At 45.9% G+C, this 20,815-nt stretch overlaps 1 protein-coding gene and 1 pseudogene across 1 annotated transcript in view; both read left to right on the top strand.

Annotated features, from left to right (window-relative positions):
- The window catches only part of LOC136648589 (uncharacterized), a 239,003-nt gene that overhangs the window by 103,407 nt on the left and 114,781 nt on the right, over positions 1-20,815 (top strand). The window lies entirely within an intron of this gene.
- On the top strand, positions 14,533-14,652 carry LOC136649963 (5S ribosomal RNA; annotated as a pseudogene).

The following is a 20,815-nucleotide window of genomic DNA, read 5'->3' as shown; positions in this document are numbered from 1 at the left end:
ACACTTTCCCACACATTTAAAGCAAACGTTGTTTATGCCTTCCTTTGTCTTTGGACTACTGCATGAACTGGATGGTATACACTTTGCAAAAAGCCCTTGAGAATGTGGGGTGACTTGCTGTCCATTCCTGTCCCTTTTAGGTGGAAATGGTTCTCTAACAATCCCTTCCAGAAAGAGGGAGAGAGCATATTTCCCTAGCTGTGGCATTAGTATTACTCAGTTTCTTTTTAGCTTTATTTTTTTAATAAGGATGTTTTATGGCAGGGTTAAGGTTAGGCTCTTCAGGGGTCTTTCCCAGTCCTATCTGGAAATGCCAGGATTGAACCCAGGAGTGATCTTGGCATCTCCAGATAGGGTCAGAAAAGACTCCAGGAGTGATCTTCTGAATGCAAAGTATGTGCATTGAGCTACAACCATTTCCCTAACTGTGTGACAGACACAGCCCTGGCCTCTTCACTCAGGCTTTTTTATTCAGTTTACTTCCAGATATGGTCTGGGGGAAGGTGAGTGGTTCTGGGGACACCCTGTTCTTTGTCCCACCACTGAAGGTGAATTAGCCAGAACCTGGGTAGAAATCAGGTGTACGGTGAAGGAGTCTGTTCTGTCGTGAAAGAATTATATGTGGAAAACCACCCCACCCTGCTGAGACTGTAAACAACTGTATCCAAACTTGCTCATAAACCACTTTGAAGTCCTCAGTGGTGGAAAGGCAAGGATATTAATCTGTCAGAGAGAGAGAGAGAGAGAGAGAGAGAGAGAGAGAGAGAGAGAGAGAGAGAGAGAGAGCTAAGATGCACTGAAAACACACAATCTACCTGGAGTGATGCAAGTGTAAAAAGTCTAGACCAGTTAAGAAACAGAAATCAAAACAGGCAAGCAAACCCTTGCACTGTTTTATGTTTTATTGCTTGCATATTCTATTTATAAGCCTTGAACTACCTATTTGACACCATCCTCAGGCCATTTCACATATTACATGATGGCACACGCTTTTTGAGTTGTAGCTAATCCTGACCCTCTGGCTAGTCTATTGCATGATATACAGATTTGTCACTTTCCGTCCCTAAAATGTTTTGGTGTACACTTAAAACATCTTAAGTACATGTTGTGAGAAATGAAGTTCACAGCCCCATCCTACTGATGCAGAGACCACCCCTGGTCCGCCTTCCTTCCCATCCTCCAGCCTACCTGGGATGACCTCATTCCTCCCCTCCCTGCATTTTTCTGCCCATGCTGTGGTCACACTTACCAGTTGCAGACCTCCCTTGCTGCTGCCGGTTGCAGCAGTGCTCTCAAAATGGCCTCCATTGGCACACTGCATTCACCCCCAGAAGCCATTATATGACAGCAGAACTCTGTTCCACTGTCGTAAACCACTGCAAACGCTGGCCCAATCCTGGATAGGATTGGGGCATCAGAACTGTAGATACCAAAAATATCGGCATCTAGAACCTTTCTAGATTGTTTATACTTAACTGCCTTTAACAGGATTCAAAACAGTATGGCATTCCCAAGAGGTCTCCCTCTCTGAAACTGGCCACACTCAAACCTACTGAGCTCCAGCAAATTTAAGGTATTAGTGGTTTATCACTTCTTGCTGGGGATCAAGACAGCCTATAGTGGGAAAATTACATTTTTCAAATACTTATAATAGCAATGCAAAGTGATAGGAAGAGGTGACATACTTCTCTCCTCCCTTCCCCAAAGTACTTCTGTTGCCCTATAGAGAATGCTATGTGAACTATAGCTGGGCAGCTGGTATGGTTACCTACTAGTTGGTGCTGAGGGCATCACTAGTTGGATGCAGTACAAGTCATTTTCTTATATCTGGGCCATTTGGGTGCTTAAAAAAACAGCCAGCTTGATTGATTTGTATCTCTGAGTGTTTCCCCCACTGGACCACAAAACACAGCATAGATCAGGTTGCTGTTTAAATATACTTTGCAAACTGGAAAGACTGTCTTGTTCTCTCTGCAGTAAAGCCCTGCCGTTTGGGGAATTCATTCTTGCTGTTATGTGCTTGCTTTTTCCAAACAGAATGGGGCTGTAGCTGTAGTAAATTCCCTTTACTCAGGGTAACACTACAGCAGCCCCAATGGGGCTACTAGGATCTGCTCCACTAAATCAGTAGTGCAAATCCGAGCAACCTAAGGCTCGCTCAGGCTGCCCGGGAATGGGGTTAGGATCCAGCATAAGTGCTGGATACTGGCCCCACCTTCTGCTCCCCGCCTGCTCACTGGGTCAGCTTAAATTATCTCACAGGGTTGTCGTCAGGCTAAAACTTATATACAGAGCTATAAGCTCCTTGGAAAACGGGTGGAATATAAATGTGAAAGAAACATTTAGTGCAGAAGTTCTCAAAGTGTGCGTTGTGGCACACTTGGGCACTTGACACACTCATTGGGGCTTTGGGGATGTCCCCACTGGCCCTTCATACTGGCCCTCGCAGGCGCTGCTATCTTGGATCACACAAAATTGCATGTGACCCAAGATGGAGGGTTCCGAATCTTTTGAAATTTGGGCACCATCAGATTGTGTGAGATCTCATGAGATTTGAGAGCCAACATCTGGGATTGCATGAGGTTTTGTGCGACTCAAGACAGTGACATCTGGCTGAGCCAGGAAGGTTGTAGGGGCGCCATGACCTCAGTAAGTTTGGGAACCACTGAAAATTCTAGCATAAGTTCTTGCTGTAAGGCAGGACCTTCTATCCATTAAAGCTTGCATCTCTCTTCACAAAAACCTGTAGGTTCCCTCTCAATAACATATGCCTAGAATGTATGTCAATGTTAGCTACTTCTTCTGACAACAGTGCCCGAGGGCCCCTGTCTCCTATGGATAGGGATGTTCGTAGATGCTCAGACACTGTCACACAGGAGTGGGTAGTTATGGAGCAGCAAATTCCTGGGGCAGCACTGCCCCATGCATGCCTTGTAGTAGAAGGAAGGCAGGATGGCAGCACCTTGCTTTTCTTCTTCTCTTCCTTTCATATAAGGAAGAGAAGAGAGAGACATGCAAAAGAAGGAAGAAACCGGGTATGTGATGCCAAAGGGCAGGGACCCATTTGATGCTCTGCTTCAGGCAGCAAAAAGTCATGAGCCAGCACTGGTGATGCTAGAAATGAAGTGCATTCTAGATACTGTACTAAACTACTAAACTGTCAGTTGTTTCACACTCCATGCATTATTTTTTACCTGCTCTATACAAGAATCCAACTTTTCCTCCCCTTCTTTCTTAGAGCAAACGTTACTTTTGGAAATGTTTTTAAATCATGCAAACACTGTCTGTAAAAGACTTTGGTGCTTAAGGGCCCAATCCTATCCAACTGTCCAGCACTGGGCCAGCCGCAATGCAGCCACAAGGTAAGGGAACAAATATTCCCATACCTTGAGGAGGCCTCTGTGACTGCCTCTCCACCACAGGATTCAGCACATGCCCCATTGGCACAGCAGCACGGGCACTGGAAAATTAGATAGGATTGGGCCCCAAGTTGAGCTGCTGAACTTTGCATGGCTACCACCAATGCCTCAGCATTTCTAGTAATCAGTGGCATAGCTAGAGGGGGTGCAAAGCACTAAATTTTGCTTGGAACCTCACCGCAGCATGCAAGTGGCCCCTCCCCCTCCCATTCAGAGCCGTTCTGGGTAGTGGGAGCAAAATGGAGACGTTGCATGTTGTGGTGAGGCTCCATGCAAAACTTAGTGCTTTACACCCCTTCTAGCTAGTGCTTTGCGCCCCCTCTAGCTATGCCACTGCTAGTAATGTTCTCCGGTCTGTTCCTGAACTCTTAGCTCTCATTTATTTAACACCAAAACTATGTTAATGGTGAAGCCAATCACGCCTGTAATTATTACTGCACATAAGCTGGTAGAATATCTGTCTTCTTGCTTGGGTACCATTTTGCCAATTCACGCACAGCTTTGAAATTCTGGATATTATAGCACAGTGTTTCCCAAACTGTGGGTTGCAACCCACCAGCGGGCTGCAAGCCACTTTTTGGTGGATCGTGGAAAGTTTTTGAAATCTGATTTTCGCACGTGTCATCATGCAAAAAACTGTAAGAAAAACCAAAGGAAAAAACCTAGCTACAAACAAAAAGAGGTGCATTTCTTCATAGTAAAGCTCCAATGGCAACAAACACCGGCCACCTGTGGTCACATGTCTTCTGGTTTTATCCCATCCACTTGGACAATGCCTGCTTTTGGCTGCTTTGAATCATTTCCAACTGGAACCATGTGGAAGTAGCATTCACATTATTTTTTATTTATTATATGCAGAGAGTGCTTTATCTATGGATCTGATATCCATAGCTTCAGGTTTCTGCAGAACATGTCTGTGCTCCCCCCACGTGCCTTCTGCCTCCGGAGGGTCCTCTGAGGCCTGCAGAGGCCTCCTGTGACCACCTGTGGCGGCTGCGGGCCTCAGAATCAGAAGACAGTGAAAAAATATTACTTCCAGTTTTTGGTCAAACTCAGAAGTAGAGTTTTTTAAAGATATTTTCCATCATTCTGAGGCCCACAGCAGCCAAAGTTGGTGGCATGTGGCTGCCGTGGGCCTCAGAAGACCCTTTGGAGGCAAAGGGACCCGAGCTGCCCTCGCCTCTGGAGGATGGGGGGGGGGTATCCCCAGTTGGTTGGCAACCTGCAGTCTCGAAAGACTCTGGTATAAGCCTACAGCACCCAGTATTCCCAGGAGGTCTCCCATCCAAGTACTAACCAGGCCTGACCCTGCTTAGCTTCCGAGATCAGACAAGATCGGGAGATAGTGCTCAGTATAGGGAGATGGTTGGCAACCTTCAGTCTCGAAAGACGCTGGTATAAGCCTACATCACCTGGTATTCCCAGGCGGTCTCCCATCCAAGTACTAACCAGGCCTGACTCTGCTTAGCTTCCGAGATCAGATGAGATCAGGCATGCTCCACAGTTTTACCTAACCGCCTGGGGGGGGGGGGTTTGGAATGGAACACCGGTGGATATCAAAACATGCCTATATACTGAATAATAAATAAGCTGATTTAGGTTTTTGTTTTTCCCTATCTTTTTTTTTTCTAGTGAAGCTATTTCATTTCATTTATTTACCTTTATTGGCATGTGAGACATACAAACAATAACAACAACAAAAGGTAGCAATAAGTAACAGAATAAGCATTATGCCCATTTTAACATTGATTGGAGGTCAGAAGGTCAAAAGGACAGAATTTTTACGCTTGAGAAAGGCACTGTCATGAATTAGTATTATCTATATTAGTAATTCTTACATCACCGTACCTGCATTAGTTTATGCCGAACTGATTAAATGAAGGGAGAGCTCTGCAGCGTTGTATTGCCAGTTTTATAAAAATTGCTAATTGGGCAGTAAGCGATTTGTCAATTCCATTCAGCAAACGTTGTAGGACAAACTTCTCAGGATGTCCTGAAATTTTGAGAGAATTGGGTCTAGGTGGAGTAAATGAATATCATTATATATATTGCAGTACAATAGTACGTGGGTCAGGCCCTCTACTGTCTGGCTGTTACATGGGCAAAGCTGTGCTTCATATGGGACTGCACTGAATCTTCCAATTAAAAGTTAGAACAGTAAACCTATGTGGGTCGCGATAGATTGTAGTTTTAAAAATTGGGGCGTGGTGCTAAAACGTTTGGGAAACACTTTTGTTATAGCACTTAGTATTTTGATGTCTAGCTGGACGCACAGACCAGTGGTTACTAAATGACCAGCATTGTCAGTAGGTTGTGCTGACACTGATAGCAGAGTAAAAAGGTGAGAAACAAAAAAGTGTTTTTAAAACAGCAGCAGCAACACAACAACAAAATCCGCGTGCAAAAGAACCCAGTTTTGAAATGCAGTGAATCAGATTTGTTACAAAAGCAGCCCAGCATGCAAGTGTCAAGATCCTGGAAAGGCAAAGAAAAGGTTAATGAAATCGTATACTGCAGTACAAATAAATATTTTTTAAAAGCCTTGACAGCTTAATTGCTATGTTGACAGAGGTTGCTGTTTTGCAGCTGATGGCATTTTCCTCTTCAAAGTTTTGTACGGCATTACAGAAGAGGCCCCAGCCCAGTGACACTCCCTCTTAATACACCTGCTGGCAGACAGGACGTGTGTAGGTGGCTGGATCAGTCCAGGCTCAGGAACAAAGAGGAACAGATGGAACAAGAACCAGACAGAGAGTCCAACAACCTGGTGATTCAGAAGCGAAAAGGGGGGGGGGTGGTGTCAGGCAAGGTTTTACATGGGAAGCATTTGAACTTCCACGTGGCATATCTTGGTATTTGCTATTGCAAACTTTATAAACAGTACAAACTAGGGCTGAAGGTGACAGTGGCAAACAAAAGGGACTTTAATTGAACACTGTGCAGTGTTTACAGTGATATAAACTGGGCTGTGTCCAGGGCTGGCCCATCCATGAGAGCAGCTGAGGCAGTCACCTCAGGTAACAGGTAGGTGAGAGTGCCCACCTACCCCTCCCACCCACCCATTCACCTTCACTGCTCCTCCTGGATTGGAAAAGGAAGAAGGGGACAGAGCTGAGGAGGAAGTCTGGAGGAAATCTGACAATGCCTCCACACTTACTGTTTTGTTTAATCCCCCCTCTCCTCTGTGCCTGCCCCCCCCACACCTCAGGATGCAGCACACGCCCCCTTGGCATGGCTGCATCAGCACAGGAATGTTGGATAGGACTGGGCCCTTAATTAGGTGAAAGGAAAATGAGCAATTTGGGAGCTATGGCCTGACTTTTTATAGGGTTCTCTGGGTTTCTCTTTGGACTCATTTTGGACTAAACTTTTGTTCACTGAAAGCTCTTAATTGTTCCTTCCTTATTGTCACATGTGGGTCAGCACTGTCCTCTTGCATCAGAGGTAATCACGGTGGTGTCGCTGTGAAAAAGAAAAGTTATTTATTTTATTTTAATTTAATTATTTATAATTATTTTAATTTGATTGATGATGTCACTTCTGGACATGACATCACTTCCATTGGGTCCTGGACAGATTGTCATTCTTAAAAGTGGGTCCCAGTACTAAAAGTTTGAGAACTGCTGAAGTAAGTTGTTAGTAAAGACACAGGGGGTGTGTGTGTGTGGGTGCACGACTTTACAAGTTTTCAAAATCACTAAAATCAGAGTTTGGAGGAATAATACCATCATGTTATATATCAATCAATGCGTAATTTCATGCAGAATGCAATGAAACAAACCACACTGAAATATCTGTGTTCTAACAAAAGGTACAGCCAAAAAACCAGTGGGTGCGGGGTGATGGAACATCACCACGCCCACCACCTGGGGCGTAGCCCCGCCCACTGCATGGCGTGACGCGCAGGCCTCCCGCACCGGGTGACGTGAATCCCTGTGGTGCCACTGGGTAATCATTAAGAGATTGATTGAGATCTCATATTTTGAGGAGTAAGTCTTGGTGGGGACATCCTATTGCTCAAAAGAGCCAGGACACTGCATTAGCAGATGGCTTCAGTGTCCAAAATTTGCATTTTGAGTGAGATTGAAAGAGCCAAAGGTTAGAGCCAAGAGCCTAGATGGCTTGTGTTTCCCTGAGGGAAGGAAACTCCAAAGATTGTGCCCGTGTTTTGCAAGAGAGGTGAGATGGCTCTGGGCAAGCTGCTGCTGCTTGGGAAATTTCCAAGAGGTTCCCCTATTAAAAAAACAAAAAAGACGATGGTGGGAGGGATGGAGAGAAGAAATGTTGCCCTTTTGACTTCTATTTGATAGCTCCTCACATCAGCCTCGCTCAAGAGAACTTGTCTGGCCTGGGATCCTTGTCTTCCTTGCACTTAGACATGTGTTGGGGGGACCCCTCCCCCAAATACAGGTGAACATCGCTTAACAACCTTCCACTTAATAATGGTCCACATATATGATGGTGGTCAAAGCACAACAAAGAGGCTCTTAAAGAGGCAGTCAGATCTCCCATAGCCTGCAACAGAGTGTCTGTTTACACAACCAAGAGACTCTTAATGCAAAGAAAATGCAGTCTATCTCCAGTAGCCTGTGCAGCCAGCTAGTGTGTGGCAGGGAGTGTCTGTTTACACAACAAAGGCACTAGATTGGGCTGAATGTTTGCTTAACAACCTAATCACATAACAATGGGTATAGGATAATATATCCCTATCGTTAAATGATGCACTGTAATAGAGCTCTCCATAGAAATGCTTTCTTAACAACAACAATTCATGAAAAACTTTGTTTCCTGACTACTTGGAGTGATGTGTATGGCACATATTCAAAATTGTGGTCACACTGTATAGCATACACAAGGCCAAGGGGTGACTGGGAAGCCTATAGTGGGAACAAACCGAGTGAGAGGAAATACACTGCAGGGTTGTCAGTTGCCCAAGAATGATAGTATAGGCATTTCCCACTCTTTAGTATCTGGGACAGCCATCATCCCGTACCCCTAGTGGCTGGGCATACTTGTTCTTTCCTTTTAAGATAGGGAATGGGTGAATTCTTATTAATACCTGAAGATTAACAAGGGGCATAGGAAGGGGAGGAAGTTTCCTATTACCTGCTCTTCCACGCTGTGCAAAGTCCTCAGGTCAGATCCAAAGAGTTACACAGGTGGAAAAATATTAATATTAGAGCAATTGGGGCTAATTGTTGGGGGGCGGTCAGTTAATCCAAATCACTTCTGTACCCATGCTGCTAAACCTACTTTTGAAGTGTGATTTATTCCCATGTGATTATAGAAAGGAACAATGAAGTGAAGGAAAGATCAAGGCAAGTGTGCAGCATGAACACATATGGCTGTAGTCATGCGAGGCCAGTTCAGGAATGTGAAGTGTCATCTGAACCAGCCCAAAGACTGTAATAGCTCAATATAGACATGGCCACAGTGACCCATGCCCTAGTGCAGTAGTATTCAAACTGGGGCGTCGCGACGCCCCAGCATGTGGGTCCTGGCCTCTGCCCCCTTAAGGGGCGGGGGCAGCCAGGAGACCGGGGAAGGCTTGGGTGCACTTGCCTAAGCCTCCTGCAGCCTCCCGGGGGTGCAGGGAGCCCTGTGCAACCTTTGGCAGGGCTCCCCAGGTCAGGAAAAGTGAAAGCGGAGTGATCATGCCCCGCTCCGCAAAACCGGAAGTGGAGCACGATCACTCCGCTTTCCCTTCTGACGGGGCTGCAGGCACTCGGGTGCACTCACCAGTCCCTGCAGCAGCCATCCCTGTGTGCGGGGAGCCCTGCGCGACTGCCTGCAGGGCTCCCCAGGTCAGGGAAAGGGAGAGTGGGGCGATCGTGTTTGGCTTCTGCTTTTGCGGAGGCAGAGCAGATCGCTCCACTCTCCCTTTCCCTGACCTGGGGCGCCCTGCAGGCGCTCGTGCAGGGCTCCCCACACACAGGGACGGCTGCTGCAGGGACTGGTGAGTGCATCCCAGTCCCTGCAGCCCCTGAGCCCCACGTACAGATTCCTAGGATCCCCCTGCCCCTGCTGCCTCCCCCCGCCCCCGCAAAGACTTACTGCGCGTTTCAAACTCCTGGAGAGTTTGAAAACCGCAGCCCTAGTGACATCTAGATTAGATTACTGCAATACTCTGTACATGGGGCTGGTGGGGGCTTCTCCCTCAAGAAATTGTCTGGGAAACCTCAGGTTTCTGGTTTAAAGAAAGAGACTGGATCCCTGACATTTCAAAATAATTTGTTTTCTAGAAATAGCAGGCTTCATCTGGGATCAGATGGAGTAAGAAGCTCAGCCCTTTTCTGACATTCAAAGGGTGGAGACTGACAGCTCAATCAAATCCTTCCCCCTCCCACGCCTACGCCATGGCTTCCTCACAAGGAAACTGCTTGAACCATTCACTAGTGAGGCTATGCCATATCTCCAAAACTAGATGTGATGACAGGGCAATACTGGTGGAATCAGCACCCCAAACTAATATAAAACCACCATAAATTTTGAGAAAAGGTTTTTCTGACCCTCTGTTTTGCAGGTCTCTGTTATTAAGGCCCAATGTAGATTAGGCAGAGATGCGTGGATGCACTCTCCTCCTTTCCCTCCACCCCTGCACCTTCCTGGTAAGTTAAAGTTGGAAAACACACACACACAACTAGACATCAACATGTTAGTGTTTCTCCACCCCTCCCACTGTGCTTCATGTGCTGCCACTGGTGGTGGGTGAGCAAATAAATACTATCACAATGACATCATGGCAGACATTGCAGGGAGGGGAAGACAACTTGGCTGTGCTATCGCTTCCCTTTAATGTGCAGCTGGGGCCTGAGAAATGCTCTGAATGGACAAACGTGCCATGGAAATGAAAAGTATGGCATTGGGTGTGAGATTACCTAGCTTGTTGTATCGCCTGTGGAGCTCTCGTTGCCAAGCAGAGAATGTAGATGACTGAGATTTTAGCTGAGCAGTTTGCTAAACCTTGCTACCCCCCCATTTGTATCTATTTCTGAAGAGTGACCATAAATATGTGGATGGCATGATTGGAACACCACAGCATTCTTTCTGATCACCACCAAATAAATAGGGTGGCAGAAACCACATCTTGAGTACCGTACTATCAAGTAATGATGTTTAATGAAGAAAAATCCAATTAGATGATGGGATAGTTGGTTAGACTGTTGTACTAGCAAAGGCATTCATTTCTCTCAGTTGCTTTCCTTACTTTTCTTTTTTTAGTTTGTTTACATATTTCACTTGACACTCACTCTCCTTACCGTCTTGCATAAATTGATACACAATCCCCCCCCCCTCGGGGAATTTAAACTCTTTAAACTCCACTGCTATAGAATTTTGCCCAGTGTAGATAATGCATCCTTATTCCCAATATCTGCATTCACCAGTTGTAGTGTAGAAAATCAAATGTAACGAGTCTGACACTACGAAGCTGGTGGAAACAGAGTTCTCTTTCGGTGATGTGAATGCCAAGGAAAAAAGGGGGGATTTGCTTTGGAAGTTTTGTTTTGATTTTGCTTAAAGTACCTTCTTAAAAACATCTGCAAAGCAAGTTTAGGCTTTAAGGATATTAGTAGCTAAATATTGTTGGTGCCAGCTGGCCTCATTCATGAGTCCCCTCCATACATGCACACACTGAGTTGGATAGGGGCTGCTTCCCTCTCATGGAGGGGGGATATTCTCTCACCTACCACATAGATTTTCTCATGTGGGCACACCACACCCATGCCTACAGTGACCAGGTAATATGATCTCTTCCCACATTTCTGAGGGAAAGAATTGTGTGAATTGGGAGTTTCATGGATCATATATCAGCATAAAGCACAAATATCATCCTTGAAACCATCTGCAGGGTAAGTGGGAGGGAAGCACACCTGTTTGTTCAGCGGTGTAGCTAAGGGCGGAGCAGGGGTATATTGCTTCAGGTACCACACCTTGAGGGGGTGCCAACCTACAGCCCTGACGGCAGATCCCAAGGCACGGGGCACTTGGAAGAGCATCCAAAGTGTTTCTCCAAACTCTTAGAGGCAGTGGCAGGTGCAATCCGCCATCTTGGCTGGCCTCATAAATGCCCCCAAATGAAACTCCAAGATGGAACACGGGGCAGCTGCCCCGCTCCACGCTAGCTACACTATTGCTTTGGGGCAAATAGCTGCACTGGTAGGCAATTTTTGGAAGGCAAGCAGCCAGAGAAGAGTTATTTTTATTAAGAGTATTTATAGGCCACTTTCCAACATGAGTGTTCACACAGAAGTTTACATAGCTAAATACATGTTTCCTTCCATTCTAATGAAAGAGAAGACAACAGCAGTCACTGGAGAAGGCACTGTGCTGGTGTGAACAGGGAAAGTTGCTCTCCCCCGCTACATACAAAAAGACCACCACTTTAAAATCTAAAACAATAAAACTATCAGACCCCAATGGATTACCAATCAAAATCACATTCATTTAAGAAGTGCCAGTGCGATGTGTCAATGATTAAAAGCATCTTTGTATTTTAAAAAAGTCTTCAGGCCCCACCCAAAGGTTTCCAGAGAGGTTAGATGCTCACAGCTTTAAAAATACATAAAAACAGAGGTTCTGCCAGTTGGAAGCACACCCTTTTGTGCTGCATTTCTGCAAACATCTATTTTGTCCCTTGGCCTCCAGATTTTCCTTCAAGCTCTTTGGCCTTAACAATATTCAGAGACGCACATGCCTTAAAAGTCACTGGGTGTATATATGCCCAGTATTTGCATGCTACTTCAATGTGAATGTGCATTGTAGTATCTGCATTATATTGCAGACACCCACATGAGAAACTGCCTTAGTGTTCTGCCTGTGTTCACAGGTGCAACACATTCCATGTGCCCATGTGGATCTGTCTGAATATCCGCTTTAACTTTGGTAATTTGTGCAACTTTTCTCATGCAGCAGGATTCTGTGGTGGCGCATCACATGCAAAAACAATGTTGTGGCTCCATTTTTGTTCTCTGGACACATGGTGAACAGCAGTGACTGAGACAGAACATCTGTCACATATGGGTGATGCTCACAGGATGGGGGTAACAAAACGACCAGTTCAGGAGAAGCTGGGACACAATGACAGAGCTAACATATTGTGAAACAAATACAGAGTCTCTAATGCATTTGCAGGGGAGGTTCATTTGCAGGTTAGAGCAGACAGGAAGGGGATACTTAACCTTGCCCACATCTATAATTTCCCCTTGCTAATGTACCCTGGCTAGGCCCCCCCCTCCCAAGCTGGTCTACAAGGCCATAAAAACACACCTCTGGGGGAAATGGCCTTAGGGGACATCTGCAGGGAGAAGTTGACCAGCACAGAGATAGTCAAGCAGCACTTCCTTTGTATCTGCTGGTTCTTCCTTGAAAAAAGTCCCGATGCTTCATACCTCCCATCTCTTCCTCAGGACTGCATTATTGACCCAACCATGTTCGAAACGTGTGTTTGCTGGTATAACACAATTCCTCCTGGCTACTGAGGGGAGTGGTCTTTCTGCAATTGTTTTCCTTTGAAGAAAAAGAACATGAAACTTGACTGACTGCCCAGTCCTGTCTCCCACTTTTGGCACTGATGCAGCTGCACTAACAGAGCATGCGCTGCATCCAATGGTGGTGGTGGGGAGAGATTGGATGGACAATCACTTATGGGTCGGACATATGCCAGTCATTTTGCTGGCATATGTCCGAGGAGAAAAAGGGCTAATGAAAGAAGGGATAAATTCTGGTGCTTGCTGATGCCACTGAGATCCACCCCTCTCTCCACCTCCTGTTCCCTGCCCCGATCCTCCTCTGTCTTCCACCTTTCTACAATATGCCCCTGTTGCCAACTTACTAGTGCTATTGGAGGCCTCTGGAGCTACTGCTGTGCACTGTGCCACTGTCCTTTTGCATGTGCAATGGCAGTTGGGAATCGCACAATGGTAGCCTAGCTTTTGCGCTGCCATAAAGGACCTTGTGCAGCCAGAATGCTAGTTCCAGCAGCTTATGGCCAAAATAAGGTTGGTGCCTGAGTCAATTTCACTGTTCATCTATAAAAAGGTGAGGGGATAACAGGAATTGGAATCAGCAACTATGACTAGCCATCCAAAAATGCTCACCCAGACAATATTATTTTCAGGCAATAGGGATCTGAAGGCCTTAGGGATGGACCTCAACAAGTGGGAAACCCTGGCCTCTGAGCGGCCCGCTTGGAGGCAGGCTGTGCAGCATGGCCTTTCCCAGTTTGAAGAGACACTTGGCCAACAGTCTGAGGCAAAGAGGCAAAGAAGGAAGGCCCATAGCCAGGGAGACAGACCAGCCAGACTGCACTTGCTCCCGGTGTGGAAGGGATTGTCACTCCCGGATTGGCCTTTTCAGCCACACTAGACGCTGTGCCAGAACCACCTTTCAGAGCGCGATACCATAGTCTTTCGAGACTGAAGGTTGCCAATATATGCTGAATCACCAGCAGGAGTTTTGATTTGTCTTTTGCTTCCCGTGCATGGTGACCAGATGTCCTCTTTTTCCAGGCCATATCCTCTTTTTTTAACCTTGTGTCCTGGAAAAGAACTTAAATGTCCTCCTTTTCCCTGTGAATGGGCCCTTGAAGGCAGCGCATAGCCTTCTTGTAATTAATAAATTACACAATATAGTTTTAAATTTAATAATATTGTTGGCATCCTTCAGTCTCGGAAGACTATGGTATTGCGCTCTGAATGGTGGTTCTGGAACAGAGTGTCCTTCAGAGCACAAAGCCTGGGTAGAGTAGATATGGAGGATAGACTGTTTCCCATGCAGCAAATCCCCCCTCTCCACGTCACTGAAATGGTCCAATGGAAAGGCAGAGGCCAATACGGTTGGTTCCAGTGGCGTCGCAGGAGTTGCCAGAACGTGACTGTGTTCAGCCATGAACTGCCTCAGGGACTCCGGCTCCAGATTTTGCCTGGAGGTTGACTCCTGAAATCTTTTCCATAACTGGATGTAGCCACAAGGCAGTGGAGGTTTGGGATCAGAGTTTTCCTCCTCTCAGATGAGCTGCCTTCCCAGGCTAACGAGTTCCATTTACCCGGTGGCTGTTTAGTCGCCTCTTACGACAAGTACAGCCAAACTGAGGGCCTATTCTTATCCCCCAGCCCCCAGCAGCAACTGTTACCCTGCACATGCCTGATCCCATCTGATCTCAGAAGCTAAGCAGGGTCAGGCCTGGTTAATACTTGGATGGGAGACCGCCAGGGAATACCAGGTGCTGTAGGCTTATCAGCAACTGTTACCCTGCACATGTCTGATCTTGTCTGATCTTGGAAGCTAAGCAGGATCAGGCCTGGTTAGTACTTGGATGGGAGACCGCCTGGGAAAACTGGGTGCTGTAGGCTCATACCATAGTCTTTCGAGACTGAAGGTTGCCAACCAAAAAATTTAATAATAAGTAATATAGTATTTAAATGTACCACATGAAATCAATACACAAGTGTTTTTAGCTTGTATTTTGTCATGTCCTACATTTTTCTTAGATGTCCTATGTTTTGGAATGCATTTGCTCTTTGGCAGTTATGACATCTGGTCACCATGTTCCCATGCACACTTCAGTGGTCCTAAGAAGTCCATAGAAAAATGTGCACAGGTGCTTCATGGGTTGCCTGCAAAGGCCTGTGGGAGATGAGCCTCCCATTCAGAATGCAGAAATGCTTTCCAAGAAGTTTTGCTGCAAAAAGGAAACAGGCTTTCGTTATTGCTCAGCCACAGCCATTTCGCCACACACTCCACCTCTGGGGTGGTCAGGCCAACGGGAAAAAAGTCTTCAACTTTTAAGCCAACTGTGGGGAGTGATTTGCAGTTGGCAGAGTAACTGGCATGGTGAAAGTGAGTGTGAGTGATGCAACAGATGTACAACAGACTGCAAATTAAATCAGTATAGAGCGCCGGACGAAGGAAGGCCATGTTCACCTTCTGTGCTCCCACTCTTTGCAGCATAAAGTAATTTAGATGTGCGGAACTAGAGCTCCTTGCTATGACACATGAGAGTGTCCTTGTTTATATCTGGGAAATGTTGGAGGGTTTGGACTGGCAGCTGGTCTTTGCCTGCCTGATCAGTAACGGAGAAGAGAGGAAGTTCTGAACTGCAGTTGGGATTTCTTTAAGAAACACAATTAACAACCCAATTCTATGCATCCCTCCCCACCAAGGTAGACATACCAAAATGACTTGCACTGCATCCTGCGGGAGGGGAGTCCAAGAGGTCTCCTTTGGGTAATGGAACATTTGTTTCCTTACCCGTGGTGTGCCTCTGTGGAGCAAAGGGGTCTACTCAGACCTGCAGTAGAACTGGAATGTCTTTCCATTAGAGGGAGGGGCTCTCACTCAGTGATATTTGCATGTGGAAGATCCCAGGGTCCATGAAAGGCATCCCTAAATGGCTTGGGGCCAGGGTACCTTAAGGACCATCTCCCTCCATGAATCTCCTCATCTCCTGAGGAGATCTGGGGAGGCTCTCTTGCTTGTTCCATTTCTGTCAGAAGCTTGGTTAATGGTAATGCATGTCAGGGCCTTCTCCATGGTGGCTTCCACCTTGCAGAATTTTTTTTTTCAGTCTTAACCCATCAATCTGCATCATGACCATAACAATACTGGTTTACCTTACACATTTTTTGTAAGGAATGCTGCAATAATACTGTATATGTGAAGCACTTGGAGTAATGTCATATAGGAAACAGCGCGAAGGACCAGGTGCAATCCGCCATCCTATGCTGTCCAATCCTAGGCAAGCATACACAGAAGTTAATCCTACAAATTTCTGTGGGAGTTAATTCAAGATTAGAATTGAAACCTTGAAATATTAAATCAGCATTAAGGTCAGAAGGGTCAACAGAAACTGCGGCCATTGTTTTAGAAGCGCATGGCAGGTTTGCAAGTAGGATGAACCAATGATGGGAAGAATAAAAGAATGACAGGACCATTGCATCCTGGACAACTGTGTCCTGGTCAAATGCATGCTAGTGATGGACATTTGTATCCATTCTTTTTGTGTCTCAGACATCAGTGTCCCAGTATACTGCAGGTATATTTATATTAGATATACTTTTTATTTTTGAAAGTGCAAAGGATTTGGGTTAGGGCTGGGATAAGATGCTTAGATATATACTATGGGGTTTGTTGCTCAGTTATAGTTTGTTTGTTGCCCACTTATAGAGGGAAGCAAATGACACACAAAAAACCAGATGCAAATGTCTGAGACGCCAATGACTGGGATGCATTTGACCAGGATACAATCATCCAGAACGCAAATACCCCAGTACCAAAGGAATATAGAAATGCACAGGAAATACTGTGTGTGAACAAATGTTAGTTAGTTGGCAACCTTCAGTCTCGAAAGACTATGGTATCGTGCTCTGAATGGTGGTTCTGGAACAGCGTCTAGTGTGGCTGAAAAGGCCGATTCGGGAGTGACAATCCCTTCCACACCGGGGGCAAGTGCAATCTGTCCCTGGTCTGTCTCCCTGGCTATGGGCCTTCCTTCTTTGCCTCTTTGCCTCAGTCTGTTGGCCAAGTGTCTCTTCAAACTGGGAAAGGCCATGCTGCACAGCCTGCCTCCAAGCGGGCCGCTCAGAGGCCAGGGTTTCCCACCTGTTGAGGTCCACTCCTAAGGCCTTCAGATCCCTCTTGCAGATATCCTTGTGTCGCAGCTGTGGTCTACCTGTAGGGCACTTTCCTTGCACAAGTTCTCCATAGAGGAGATCCTTTGGGATCTGGCCATCATCCATTCTCACGACATGACCGAGCCAATGCAGGCATCACTGTTTCAGCAGTGCATGCATGCTAGGGATTCCAGCTCATTCCAGGACTGTGTTGTTTGGAACTTTGTCCTGCCAGGTGATGCCGAGGATGCATCGGAGGCAGCGCATGTGGAAAGCGTTCAGTTTCCTCTCCTGTTATGAGCAAAGAGTCCATGACTCGTTGCAGTACAGAAGTGTATTCAGGACGCAAGCTCTGTAGACCTGGATCTTGGTATGTTCCGTCAGCTTCTTGTTGGACTAGACTCCCATTGTGAGTCTGAAAAACGTGGTAACTGCTTTACCGATGCGTTTGTTTAGCTCGGTATCGAGAGAAAGAGTGTCGGAAATCGTTGAGCCAACCTCCAGTTCATGTGCAGAGATTGTAATGCAGGGAGGTGAGTCCACATCCTGAACCATAACCTGTGTTTTCTTCAGGCTGATCGTCAGTCCAAAATCTTGGCAGGCCTTGCTAAAACGATCCATGAGCTGCTGGAGATCTTCTGCAGAGTGGGTAGTGACAGCTGCATCGTCAGCAAAGAGGAAGTCATGCAGACATTTCAGCTGGACTTTGGACTTTGCTCTTAGTCTGGAGAGGTTGAAGAGCTTTCTGTCTGATCTGGTCCAGAGATAGATGCCTTCTGTTGCAGTTCCAAAGGCCTGCTTCAGCAGGACAGTGAAGAAAATCCCAAACAAGGTTGGCGCAAGAACACAGCCCTGCTTCACTCTGCTTCGGATGTCAAAGGGGTCTGATGTGGAGCCATCGAAGACAACAGTGCCCTTCATCATCAGAACAAATGTATGCAGAAGAGAAACAAAAAAGACCTTCAGTGAATAGAAATGACCTGAAAGCAAAACTAAACACAAAAAGACTTTCAGAGTCATCCCGTTAGACATCACGAAAGTAAATCCTGTTGGTTTTGATTGACTTAATTTCTGCTAAATTACAGCTCCCTGCATGCTCAATCTAACCACAATTACCAAGCAGTATTGCTACTTCCTATTCTCTTCTTTTTCATTTCTACACTATCCAGAAATCTTTGTATATAGAGCTTCACTGGGAAAATGTGGCCTCAGTGTCTGAAAATCACCTCACATCGACTTTCAGATCTCCCCTGCTGGCTTCATGCCATGTTTCTCTATTCCCCCTCCCCCCAGCCCATTCATGTGATGCACCTTGCAACTAGATCAGTGCCAGGCTTCTGGAGGCTCTGGGGCAAAGCATTGCACTGGGCCTCCCATTGCACCCCTCCCCTCTCCCTGATGACATGGTTGGTCCTACACAGATCCTGAGAATTCAGGGTGTGGTTAGTTTGGGTGGGTTTTTTTGATAGATGTGGGTCTTCAAGCCTGATCTGGCCAACCATTGAAATGGATGAAATAGAAAAATCAGTGCAAAGGAAATTTGTGGCAACATGCCCATTCATCTCTGAATTGATGTTCAATATGGATATAGGAGTGGCCAACCTTTCAACTTTAGGGCTCCTGGACCTTTAACAATTGTGTAGAAGAGAGAATGTGAGCAGATGCAGCTTGTCATCTCACAGATGTGTTTGCATGAGAATTTATTAAATATAATTTGAATATTTAGTGATCAAACCAAAGACAGTGACCCCGCTAACTAGCTTTGCTTTTTTGCCTCCATCCATCAGTGCATTCAAGCTGTAGTCACTGTAAATGCACGGATAGCTGACATCACTTTCTGTAACTGCAAAGGTCTGGTTTCCCATCAAAAAAGACCTTGTTTGCAGAACTATCTGCAGCAAAGGAAGTGACCTCCTCGTCGAAGAACATGACCCAAGCAATAGGAGACCACAACTGTTCCACTGAAGGAAGAAGAGGAAGCATGCCCATATTTCAGCAGAGATGCAAATGTATTATTTAAGATAATAGGAGCTCAGTTGGGCCATTAATACCAGTCATGGTTTTGTTGGGCGTCAGGAGGCTGAACACAAAATGACAGACGTCCAGAAAGAAAAGTAATTGCCAACCACTAATTCTTATTAGGTATATTATAACTACATTTTGAACTTTTCTTCACAAATAAGATCAAAGGTCCTATATTAAGCCTGAATGTAGGAAGCTCCCTTACACTGAGTCTGGTCTATGTAGCTCAGTACTATCAGGGCTGCTTGTAGTGGCTCTTTAGGGCTGCGATTTTTAACCTTTCAATGATGCACTACCAAGGCACACCATAATTCTTTTATAACTGACAAGGCACACTGTACTGCTCGCCAGGGGCTCACATCTCCCAATGGCTCTACTAATATATGATCCTTCCCCAAACTTCTGGGGCACACCTGCAGACCATTCGTGGTGCACCAATGTGCATGGCACAGTGGTTGAAAATGGCTGCTTTAGGGTTTCAGATGGAATTTTTCTCTGCCCTACCTGGACATACAAGGAGCTGAATCTGAGATCCTCTGCATACCAGGCATGTTCTCTGTGGCTGAGCTATGACTTCTCCCCATAACTTATTTCTTCAAACTAGTATAGTAGCTTAGAGAATGAGCTGCAAATCAGGATTTTCCCCAGTTCAAAATTCGCCTGCAGTGAACTCATGAGGCAGCCTTAGACCAGCCACCCTCTCTCAGCTTCAACTCCCCAGTTGCAATATGTGGAGAATAACACAGGCCAACGCACACTTTTTGGTCTTAAAAGTTATATGTATTCTTGGATATATTTGAGGTGCTGAGTCCAAAAATAGCATTGGTTTTGTCTGATTGGCTTGAGTTTTGGGGGCATGGCAGAGCCTCATTAGTGAATGGTTCAAGCAGCTTCCTCGGGAGAAAGCCGATGCCATGGCTTCCTCATGAGGAAGCTGCTTGAACCATTCACTAATGGGGCTATCCTATACTCCCAAAGCTAGAGCCAACTGGGCAAAATCAAAGCCATTGTTTGATTCAGCAATTCATTCAAACATCCTTGGCAAATAAAAAAAGGGTTTTTTGGTGCGTGTTTTTTGGGTAGGCCCATGTAATGTTTACTGCCTTACAGGGTTGTTGTAAGGGCTTCAGGTAGTAAATGTGGAGCACTGTGTGCAATCAAAAAGAACAACAGGAATGCTGCCATCTGCACTTTGCGCTGTCTGTGTTATTAGGTCCCATATCACTGAGTGTCCAACTGTGTAGTCCAAAAGCTATTCACTGACTTGTGCACATGTTCTGTGTGAATGCATGCTGCGGCAGCTGCACTGGAGACGAGGGAAAAAACCACACCCATGCTCCCCACTGGAAAAAGAAACCGGCCTCTCCAGGGCAACCAGGCTCCTTGTAACACTTCCTATGAACTTTATTGCCAGATCACAACAGGCTAAGTACGGTCTTTGGCTCGGACCGTGACTCTATGGTTGAGGTTCATAGCCCAATCAGCTGGGAGTTACCCCCGCAAATAGCTTGTCTGGGACCTGTGTAATGAGGGATCATTATGGTGCGTTCAGCATAATTTGTTGCTGCCATGGACCATGCCTAACCTTCAGGCTGCTTGACCTCATGCCGTAGCAAGAAATGCTCATTGTACAAGCCTGCTATATTTAATTGCAGACTTCATCCTGAAAGGGACATGTGGACAAGGCAAGAGTAGTAAAGCCTTCAAAAAGACTTTTGGATGCTGTTTAAAGGGAAATTACACTCTTGTTCCCACGGGCATTTA

The sequence above is a fragment of the Tiliqua scincoides genome, chromosome 4 (genome assembly GCF_035046505.1).
Source record: "Tiliqua scincoides isolate rTilSci1 chromosome 4, rTilSci1.hap2, whole genome shotgun sequence".
In the NCBI taxonomy this organism is placed as follows: Eukaryota; Metazoa; Chordata; class Lepidosauria; order Squamata; family Scincidae; genus Tiliqua; species Tiliqua scincoides.
Note: the sequence above shows the minus strand (reverse complement) of the source record. Positions and strands in the feature narration are given on the sequence as shown.